We start from the raw sequence: 10,988 nt of genomic DNA, 5'->3' as shown, positions 1-10,988 counted from the left end.
CTAGTAGACCTGATATTTCTCTAAGTGTTGGTATTTGCGCAAGATATCAATCTGATCCAAAAGAATCTCACTTGATTGTTGTCAAGCGAATTATTAGATATGTCGCAAGTACTGTAAATCTTGGTCTCTGGTATCCTCATGAAACCAATGTCCAATTAGCTGGGTACTCGGATGCTGACTGGGCTGGTAATCTAGATGATAGAAAATCAACCAGTGGTGGTTGTTTTTACATTGGAAATTGTCTAGTTTCCTGGTTTAGTAAGAAACAAAATTCTATATCACTTTCAACAGTTGAGTATATCGCAGCTGGTAATGCATGTACACAGCTTGTTTGGATGCAACGAATGCTAAGTGATTATGGAATTAAACAGGATTCTATGTTATTACATTGTGATAATTCCAGTACGATAAATATTTCAAAAAATCCTATTCAGCATTCTCGTACTAAGCACATTGACATTAGATTTCATTATATAAGGGAATTAGTAGAAGAAAAAGTTATATCTCTAGAATATATTCCTACTGAAGATCAACGAGCTGACATTTTCACAAAACCTCTCAATAAAAGCAGGTTCAAAAAGATGAAATTTGATCTTGGCATGTGCATTTTAAATTGATAATTTATGCCTTCTTGTATCATAGTGTATATATTTGCTAGATTGAATTCCAATTTTTGTTTAAATTGCAAGTAATTTGAATTTTTGGGGTTTCTTCGACCAGTCGTGAGTATACACGACCAGTTGTCCTACGACCGGTCGTAGATACTCACGACCAGTCGTGAAACACAGGTTTCACTTCAAATTGGGGATTTTTCACTTTCTTCCTCATTTCTTCTTTCTTCTCCTTGGAGCCGAACTTCGACTTGTCTAACCCATCCTTCAAGTTCTTCAAGGTTAGTATTCCAAATCCCATTTTTCTTGCAGATTTGTGTCTAGATTGTTTCCTTTTCTCTCTTGAAGCTTTCTATTTTAAAAATCATTGAGATTTGGGGTTTGAATTTTGAAAAATCTATTTTGTATAAACCCACTTCTCAATCCTTTGCAACTTCCTTTTTTTTGAAATCCTTGTTGCAAATGGCTTCTAGAGGTAGAAAAACTACTTCACGTGGTCCTTCTTCTTCCTCCAGATCGACCGCTATCTCTAAACGTCATCTTCTTGTTCCCAATGATGATCCATCATAAGTTAGGGACATTAGATCACGTAATGTTATTGTTGAACATCCTGTTGATGTTAATCATATTGCACCTTTTGACATCCTTCCTATACTTGAAGCTATAGGTTGGATTAACTTATTGCATTAGGGTGGGCCTGCATACCGGTCCATTGCCCAATCCATGTTTACATGTATTAGTGCATTTTCACAGGATAATTTAACTTTCCAAATATCCACTAGAGAAGGGCCTTTTGACGTTGATCGTCATCTAATTTCAGCCCTTATGGAAATTCCTGTGAATGATGAGGGTATTCCAATTCATAACTTAACTGATAAACCCTCAATGTCTGAAAAACGCATGCTCACTAGAGACTTGTGCAACATGGATGTTCAATGGACTCAAAAAGGGAATGCGCTCCCCGCAAGGTATTTGTTACCCAAATACAGAATTCTCCACAGAATCTTTGTGTCTAATCTGTATCCTCGTTCGGGTAATAAATCTGATTTGACTTCGTTTATGGTTCGTGTTATCCATGCTATTTCCAATGGTACTCAAATTTGTTTGCCATCCTTAATCTGTCATTTCATTCTTCAGTTTCGACTCCATCCTGGTCATAGTGACATTCCATTTGCCTATTTTATGACTGTATTGGCTACACATATGTTAGTCGATATGCCTGTTGATGAGGCACCAATCCATCATCTGATCTTCAACAATATTAATATCAATAAGATGAAGTTGGATCTGCTTCCTGAACAAGGTGGTGGTGGTGGTGGTGGTCCTGAAGAAGCTGGTGTTGACATTAATATAGATGACATTTTTGAGGAACTGGATTCTGACTCAGCAAATGATCTAGATTTTGTACCATCTGATGTTGATGCACGTCTGAGTGCTTTAGAGGGTAAAGTTGAGAATATTAATGTAAAGTTGGAAAACATGTCTGTTGCTCATGATTTGCAATTTAAGTACATGCGCAAATATCTTAGGCACTTGAACAAAGGCATGCACCAACTTGATCCCTCTATTCCTGCTCCATCATCTAGTTTTGGTTCTGACTAGTTTATATGAGACTTCTGGTCTGTAATAACTTTATAACTTAGCACTTGACTGATTTTGAGTTTGATACTATCTATATTTTATGCTGGATATTTATTCTATGTGATGCTATCACTCTTTTGCTATACTCATGTTTTATGCTTACCTCCTCATGTTTACTCTCATGAATTCCTTTATTTAGTTCTCCTTTGTCATATTGTGATAAAAAGGGGGAGAATGGTTTGTTCTTAATGTGATTGTGAGAGGAGTAGCATTGGTTATGTTACTCAGGGGGAGTCAGGGGGAGTATAGGTTTGATATTGGTTGAATGTAACTGGTTAAATGTTGAAACTGGTTGAATGTTGAATATTGAATTGAATATTGATTTGCAGGTATTAACCAGTTGTTTTACTTTTGTTTATCTTGGTTATGTGTTTTGTCACTAATTTGACAAAGGGGGAGATTGTAAGTGCTATAGTTTATATCCCTGTCTGTTGTCAAATTTGTGGTGCCAAAATCACTGTTATGTTATATATAACTTGCATAAGTGAAGCTCTCTCAAGGATCAACATTCATGAACAAGCTAAGCTCACAAGACAAGACTCAAGCTGAAGAGTACAAGGCAGTTGGTAAAGAACTCAAGACCCTTTCAAGGTTGAGCTACATGAAGATTTCAAGATTGATCTACATCAAGACTTCAAGACTCATACTTCAAGGTCACTTGTTCCTAATATTCCAATGTCCATACTTCATGATTGAGGTTTGACTGACCATAAGTTGACCTTAGAAGTAGGTCATTTCGGATACATAAACCGAATGTTTATTTTACATAAGTTTAGTCTGTTCTTCGACTAGTCCTAGAACTTCTTCGACTAGTCCTAGACTTGCTTTGACCAGTCTAAGAAATTCCTCGATCAGTCGTGAGTTTGTTACAAATTCTGGATGAAATCTGTTAGGCTTCGACTAGTCCAAGAATCTGTTCGACCAGTCATAGGAACAGTGTCGACTGCATCTTCGACCAGTCGAACATCTTCGACTCGAATTACAGCGAAGTTTTTCAGGACCTACGACCAATCGAAGGAGACCTACGACCAGTCGTAGGTGACCTACGACCAGTCGTAGGAGAGCTTCGACCAGTCGTAGAACGGTCAGAGCATATCTCGCCGGATTTTTTAAATATCTGTTGTTGCTTCGACTAGTCGAAGAGCACTCTAGACCAGTCGAAGACCCGATCTTCTCACTTATAAATAGTGCACGAATCTCAGAAGAAATCATCGATTTAATTAATTCATTCAAGCCAATCTTCGTCGAACTTCTGAGAGATAATTCTGTGCTCCATCTAAGCTAAGTGTGCTTATTTAATATTCTCTTTCCTTAGCTTTATTTTAATTGATTTTGTTTCTGTTATTCCAATCTGATTTGATAAGAGGAATTGTTATTCCCTTTCTTTGGAATCAAAATCAATTAAGGCAAGCCCTATTTGGTTTAATTTAAAATCTATTAGAATTAGAACCATTGTAATTGAGTACTGAACATTGAACTTGGACATTCAATCGTCTACTCTGATTTGGTTCTACCGGGCTGCTACAACGAAGGAGATATTCAGGTATTTTACATTTAATTGTAAATTCCTTTTTGTTTTGATTTCTTTCAAGATTTGCTAGAAAAATCTTGTTATATTGGTTATCTGAGGAGAGCCAGGAAAATTCATAAGTGGGGGTTTTTTAATTGTGTAAGCCCACAGACAAAGACACAATTGTAAAGGTTTTCGGTGAACCTAGGAAAACCTATTTTTAAGTGAACGCTAATATCCCCTGTGTGAGGATATTAGGAGTGGAGTAGCATTTTGTGTGGCTCTTGTATAACAGTTGGTGAACACACAGGCGAACCACTATAAACCCTTGTGTTGTGGTTGATTGATTTATTCTTCTAATCTTTAATTAATTTTTGTGGGATGTATGTATGGTGGTGAATGCTGTAATTATTTAATTTAAGCTTTGTGTGAATGTTGTAATAGCTTAGAATTTATTTTCTGCTATTCCTTTATCAGCTTGATTTTTAATTTCATTTGAAAGTTGTTCCATCAAGGTTGCCCTGCCATTTTCATGGTGTATGGCTGTCCCTAGAACAATACATTTTTAATTACAAGTTATTTCAATTCAGTTTGTATTTATTTTTGTATTCTTCTTCGGTTTGAGATTTGATACAAAGATCTTTCTACAAATAAGGTTGTCCTACCATAAACTCTGGTTTTTGGTGTAAGGTTGTCCTTAGAACAACGTTTGTATCAACCTCTTAAGATCTGAATTTTGAGGTTATTTTAATTTACTGCTTTGTGATTTACTTTGGCTATCATTTTCTTTTTATTTCCGCTGTTATAAGTTTTATTTGGCATTGTCCTATTCACCCCCCCCTCTAGGACATATAGCTTGGCCTTTTCAATGACTCAGATGGCCGCAGGGATGGACATCTTAAAAGGATCGATCAAAAGGACGGTCAAGCTACAAAGGAGGTCTTTATTGTCAGTCTTTGAGAGGGAGATGATTATGAAATATGCCAGGTCGAGATAGAGGAGGATGATGAGAGAGCTCACCTTATGGGTTATCTTCAAACTCCACGGATTAAAGTTAGTAAATATATAAGGAGATCGGTTGTCAATTATGTCATGAATGACAATGAGTTATACTAGAAAGGGGTCAATGGTGTGCTATTGAGATGCTTATCTAAAGGAGAAGCCATGCTGGCTATGGGCGAAGTCCATGAAGGGTTGTATAGAGCTCATCGGGCTGGAAGGAAAATAAGACTCATGCTTAGTTGTTATGGATATTTTTGCTTGACAATGATGGTCGACTGTATTAAGTATGCCACAAGGTGTGAGGCACGCCAGAAAAATGGGCCGATATAACACTTGCTCGTGGCAGAAATTCATCTGATTATTAAGCCATGGCCTTTTCGAGGATGAGCGATCGATTTAACTGGCCGAATTCATCCACCTTCATCGCACATGGATTCTTTCATCATTATGGTTACTGATTATTTCACTAAGTGGGTGGAAGGAAGACCCAGAAAAGGAGTTGGTCATAAGAAGATTATTAAGTTCATTGAAACTCATATCTTCTATAGATTTGAAATTCTCGTATCTATCACTATGGATTGAGGTGCAACATTTTCAATGAAAGAAATCAAAGCTATGGCTGACCAAAATCAAAATTTTATAATTAACGACATATTATGTGCTGAAAAATGGTTAGGCCAAGGCTAGCAATAATGTAATAAAGAACATATTCAGAAAGGTAATTGAAGAAAATTCCCACGAATGGTATACGAAGCTATCTAAGGCACTTTGAGTGTATAAGAATTCACCCCGTACTAGTACCGAAATGAATCTGTTTGTATTAACATATGCACACGATGCAAAGATACCCTTGGAGGTCATTGTGCCGTCATTAAGAGTCATACATCAATCTACGAGTTCACAAAAACCACGCTAGTTGAGCTCGAAATGCTTGATGAGACCTATATTAAAGCATTTAACTCTATAATCACTAACAATGCCAAGGTCATCGAGGCATATAATAAGAGAGTAAAAGGAAAGTGTTTTTGGGAAGGAGATAAGGTTTGAAGAGCAATATTACCAATAGGGTACAAAGACTAAGCCTTGGGCAAGAAATGGTCACCTACTTCGGATGAGCCCTATGTTATCATCCAAGTTATCAAGGGTGGAGCTTATGTCTTGCGTGATAAAGATGGAAAACTTGCAAGAACTCCAATTAACGGAAAGTTCTTTAAAAAATTACTATCATTCTTTATGAGAGGTAGTGCATGGTCGGGCCAAGTAACAAAAAAAAGAAGTAACCAATAAATATTCTACCATTGATCATGAAAAAAAAAGATTTAATTGTTGTAGGAAGGGAATTTAGGACATTGACCATACAAAAAAATAAAATGCAATATGGAAATATAAGGACTTCGATCAATCAAGCTGCTTAGATATAGGTTGTCTTGATCTCCTTGAACTCCTTGAGCATAGATGCTCTACCCTGCTCGGGTTGCTGCCCAATTGCAACATAGTTGAAGAAGTCTAGGACTTCATCTATGCAGTAGCTGACTGTAGCAACCTCACTTTAAGCCTCTTTCTTGTGGACAACGCTCTCTTATGATCGAGCCTAGTAAAGGTTGATCTGAGATTTAATAAAGGCCTTGAGCTCTTGGGAGTTGAGGTGATCCCTTCTAGGGTACATACCTTCAGTGTCATTGAGGTCGTCGGCTTGCTCCTTGCACTAGACATGGAGCGTTCGTAACACTGCCTTGTTGAAATGGTGTTGACGGTTCCAGTACAGGCGATGGTTCCATGCTTTATCATAGTGGGAGGAGAGGGTTTTAGATTCCTTATGCATGGTAGATTGTTCCCTCATCAAGTTAGTTTACTTTTAGATCTCCAAGCCTACTTTAAAGTAAATGTCTCGAAGATGCTACAGTTTGGTCAAAACCTCTAGAAGTGCTTTTAGAGGTGGGTTAGTTTGAGAGGGCTTTGCTGTATCCCTAACAAAAGGATAAACATCATGGAGGAGGGTAGATTGGGATAAATATTTGATCCCTGTTACAAGGATCTCCTTTAGAAAGGCTAGGGATTATGTATAGAAGATGGATGAAGACATAGGGGTTGAAGTCTGCAGATAGAGGAACCACTAAGGAAGGTGTAGGATGTAGAATAGGAAGGAATGATGCTTTTTAAGCATCATCGAAACCATTTAATGCACATGTTCAATAGACATGGTGGTTGGTGTCACGCCCCAAACTCAAAAATTGGGCTCACAAAATTTTCGATCACCGAATCAGGTGCCGACAGCCTCCGTGGTACCCCATTCTCGGCTTCAAGCGCACATACACCAGATTCCAATCCTGGGATCCTATAAGGAAGATTTTTCCAATGTACATTTATCTTGTAAGAAGCATAACCACAAGTTTACCCAAATCACAAAGGCAACACCATCATCACATATCCACTAATATAAACAGTTAAATACAGTGCTGAAAAGAAAATACATATATCAATAATCAAAGCTCTAGAAGATAGCTGCATGCTCCAAGCTCGGCGCTGCTGTGACCTAACGCCACCTACACGCATCTATCGTGCATAAGCTTATAGAAAGCTTAGATGGTGGTGTAAGTGTATGCACAAGGTAAGTGTCAAGTATATAAATATCAGAGTAAGTGGAAATACTCGTAATCCATAAATCGTACAATATCAGAGTAATGCAGAAACATGCTGGTAAGTCCATAAATACCATCAGCCTTATCCAGGTTATGCGATGCAAAACATAATAAGACAATATCATATACTGAGGATACAATGCAATATGCAAATCCTAATGAGTCCACAAATGCCATCAACCTCATCTAGGCTATATAAATGTAGAAACATAGCAACTCAAAATATTATATGCCGTGGGTGTAATACAATATGTGGTGTGAATGAATGACCAAGCTGGAGTGTGAAGTCGAGATGATAGTATGTAGTATCACAGGCTACGGGGTCCATCACAAGAGACTTCTATCTAAACCAGTCTCATACCTAAATTTGGATAGCCAGAGTCAATGTGGTAGGCTCCTGATCTCAGGTTAGTCGCGCGCCCCAACTGAAATCCTGATCATTGGGAAGGTATACATAACAAATAGTTGTGCACCACCAACCCGAGTAGATAGTGAATGAATGAATGAATGAGTAAAATGCTGAGTATACAATTCCTACTCGATAAGTCCACATATCAGTATTGTACATCTCTAGGGTCTATTACACTTTACGCCAGCTTGCCGCCCCTATCCAAGTGCACAACTGGGTAAGTGGAAGAGACCTCACTATCCGCCTATCGGGCCCGGCTCGTCGATAGCAGACCCATTCCTCAAGCTGGTCAAACTCAACCTAAATATTACCCCCTCACTCAGGTGGGTAAGGTCACACCCCTTTCCAACAGACCACGACACAGTGAGAGATGCAACCTACTGATATACGGTCCTTATGTGCTTATATATATCACTCGGTTTCAACGTTGGGGCGTCTTCTGGCCACGAAGGTTTAGGGATTTTCACTAAGGGACATCTATGGCACCCGTATGCTAGAACCAAACATTTTTGGTGTCCCATCTGACTATCTATGACATGCCTGTGGAGGTCATGGCCCTGGTGTCGCTAGGGCATATGGCGGTCATATCACAAAACGCGCTATGCATGAGTCATACCATGCAGTCATGCAGCAATCCTGTGTGTACCATGCGCTCATGTGGGGTAACTCCGTCTATCAGGGAGTCCCATTATAATCCGCCCTATGGCATGTGCTATGACCAATCACTCTTCATATCAAGCATACATATGATGCGCATGGGCATGGATCGTGAAGCTATACTAAGCATGTTATAAGATAATGGTGTACTCTCATCATATCAAGCATGGACCTAAACAGCCTACTCATAACAAGAATGGGCCTCACAATGGGCCCAAGGGAAGGTCATAATGTGGACATCTAACCATCATTGCCCATCAATGTGGACATTTAACCAACATCCCTCCCAAGCAGTGGCCCACATAAACATCATTACATACATTATAGTGAAATCACACATTACATTGGTCCGCACATTCATCGCATTGGGCCTCACTCAAGGGCCACATATACACCACATCAGGCCTCGCCATACGGGCCACAAATACATCATAATGGGCCTTATTAAATGGGCCACAAATGCATCACAACGGGCCACATACCTAGACTTCATACACATCACAATGGGCCACATGACATGAGTCATTAATACACCACAATGTGCCTCACCAAATGGGCCATGAATATACAATAATGGGCCTAATATATATCACAATGGGCCATATCACATAGGCCTCGAATATATCTCAATGGGCCTCATCACACAGGTGTCAAATACACAACAAGTGGGCCCTGCACATGGCTCTCAAATACATCACAATGGGCCACCTCACATGGGCCAAAAATATGTCACAATGGGCCATGACATATGGGCCGTAAATACATAATAGGTGGGCCCCATCACATCGGTCGGGTATACATCACTTTGGGCCTCAAACATGGGCCTCATGTACATCACTGTGGGCTGCATCAATGGGCTGCACCAATGGGCCCCTTTATACATCAAGAGGGCCACATACATGGGCCACATATACATCATAGGTGGGCCTCAAATATACATCACAAGTGGGCCTTGCACATGCAGCAAGTGGGACTACTCATCATAGCTGGGCCTACCAGTGGTCCAGCTAAATGACAGCCTGGATAACATACGCATCATGGTGGGTCCCACTATAATGTGGGTCGCCTGAAATCATTTCAATAGTTGCAGGTGCAACATGTGTATCACTATACACTATCATTCTATTGGGTGCACGGCACACGGTGACGATCAGCACCGCCCAAACATTGCCCATGTAAATCAGCACTGTCCAAACATCAGCACTGTCCAAACATCGTACATGTAAATTAGCCCTGTCCAAACATTGTTCAACACTATCTAGCACAATCTGGATGGTGTGGATGAAATAAATACATCACAGATGGATGGCTTGAATAGATCACACGTCCAAGGTGGGTCCTAGAAAAACATATGGACAAGGTGGATATAAAACATTTCCATCAAGGTGTGGCCACCATCTAGAAGATCTGGACTGTGCAGATATAATAAATACATCAATGTGGATCCCACCTACATGTGTGGGGTGGGCCAAGTCCTGGACGGACGGTGAATAAAATACATACATCATGCTGGCCCCACAGCACTTGCTGATGCAAAAGCAGCAGCAGCCGCGTGTGGGGTCCATAAATGAATGGTGTTGATATAACACATACCCATGGTCAGACGGACCCACAGAACATGCTGACATCATGCAGTGGGACCCACCATCCAAACCTACTAGACGGTGTGGGATTAATACATACATCATGGTGTCCCTCACAGGACTGTCCAGCAATGGATGGTGTGGATGACACACACATCACGGTGGCCTTCACAGTTGCTGAACATCCGTCTAGCAGCATCCAGATGGACGACTGATGATGAAACACATACTTCATGGTGCATCCCACCCAGATGGATGGATGGATGAAACACGTGCATCAATGGTGGGGTCCACGACCATGTCCAGGTGGTTGGACGGTCAGGATAAAACCCATACATCTTGGTGTCCCTCACAGCACCGTCCAGCAATGGACGGTGTGGATGCAAAATACACACATCAGGTGGGCTCCACCGTCCCAGCTGGACGGCTAGATGAAACACATAAATCAGGTGGGCCACACGGCATCACAAGAGGGAGAGAGAAAGAGAAAAGAGAGCGAGAGAGGGACGTCAGATGGTGGATGGACCCGGCCACTATGAGCCCCTCTATACAATGCATACATCAAGATGGATCCCACCACAAGTGGGCCCTTAATACACAATAATCAACGGTTGAAAAAAAATCACCCACCTTTGATCTTCTTGGACTCCTCATCTTTAGCACCAAAGGAATAAGGTTTAAGGGTTGAGATGAAACTTGGATTGTGGAGATGGGAGGTAGGAAGTGGGCCACACAAAGCTCTCTCATGGAACTTGGACGGTTGCTTGGGAGGAAAATGAGAGAGATGAGAGAGAGAGGTGATCTAAGGAGAGAGAGGGATGGTGAGTGATGGGTGAGTGAGTGATGGGTGTACTTGACATTAGGGGTGCGCACGATTCGGTTCGGTTCAGTTTTGGGGTGAAACCGGAACCTAACCGCTCCCTATGGTTCTAGGAT

This window comes from Magnolia sinica, chromosome 11, assembly GCF_029962835.1.
Source record: "Magnolia sinica isolate HGM2019 chromosome 11, MsV1, whole genome shotgun sequence".
NCBI classification, from domain to species: Eukaryota; Viridiplantae; Streptophyta; class Magnoliopsida; order Magnoliales; family Magnoliaceae; genus Magnolia; species Magnolia sinica.
The sequence above is the reverse complement of the archived record's forward strand: the minus strand, read 5'-3'. Positions refer to the sequence as shown.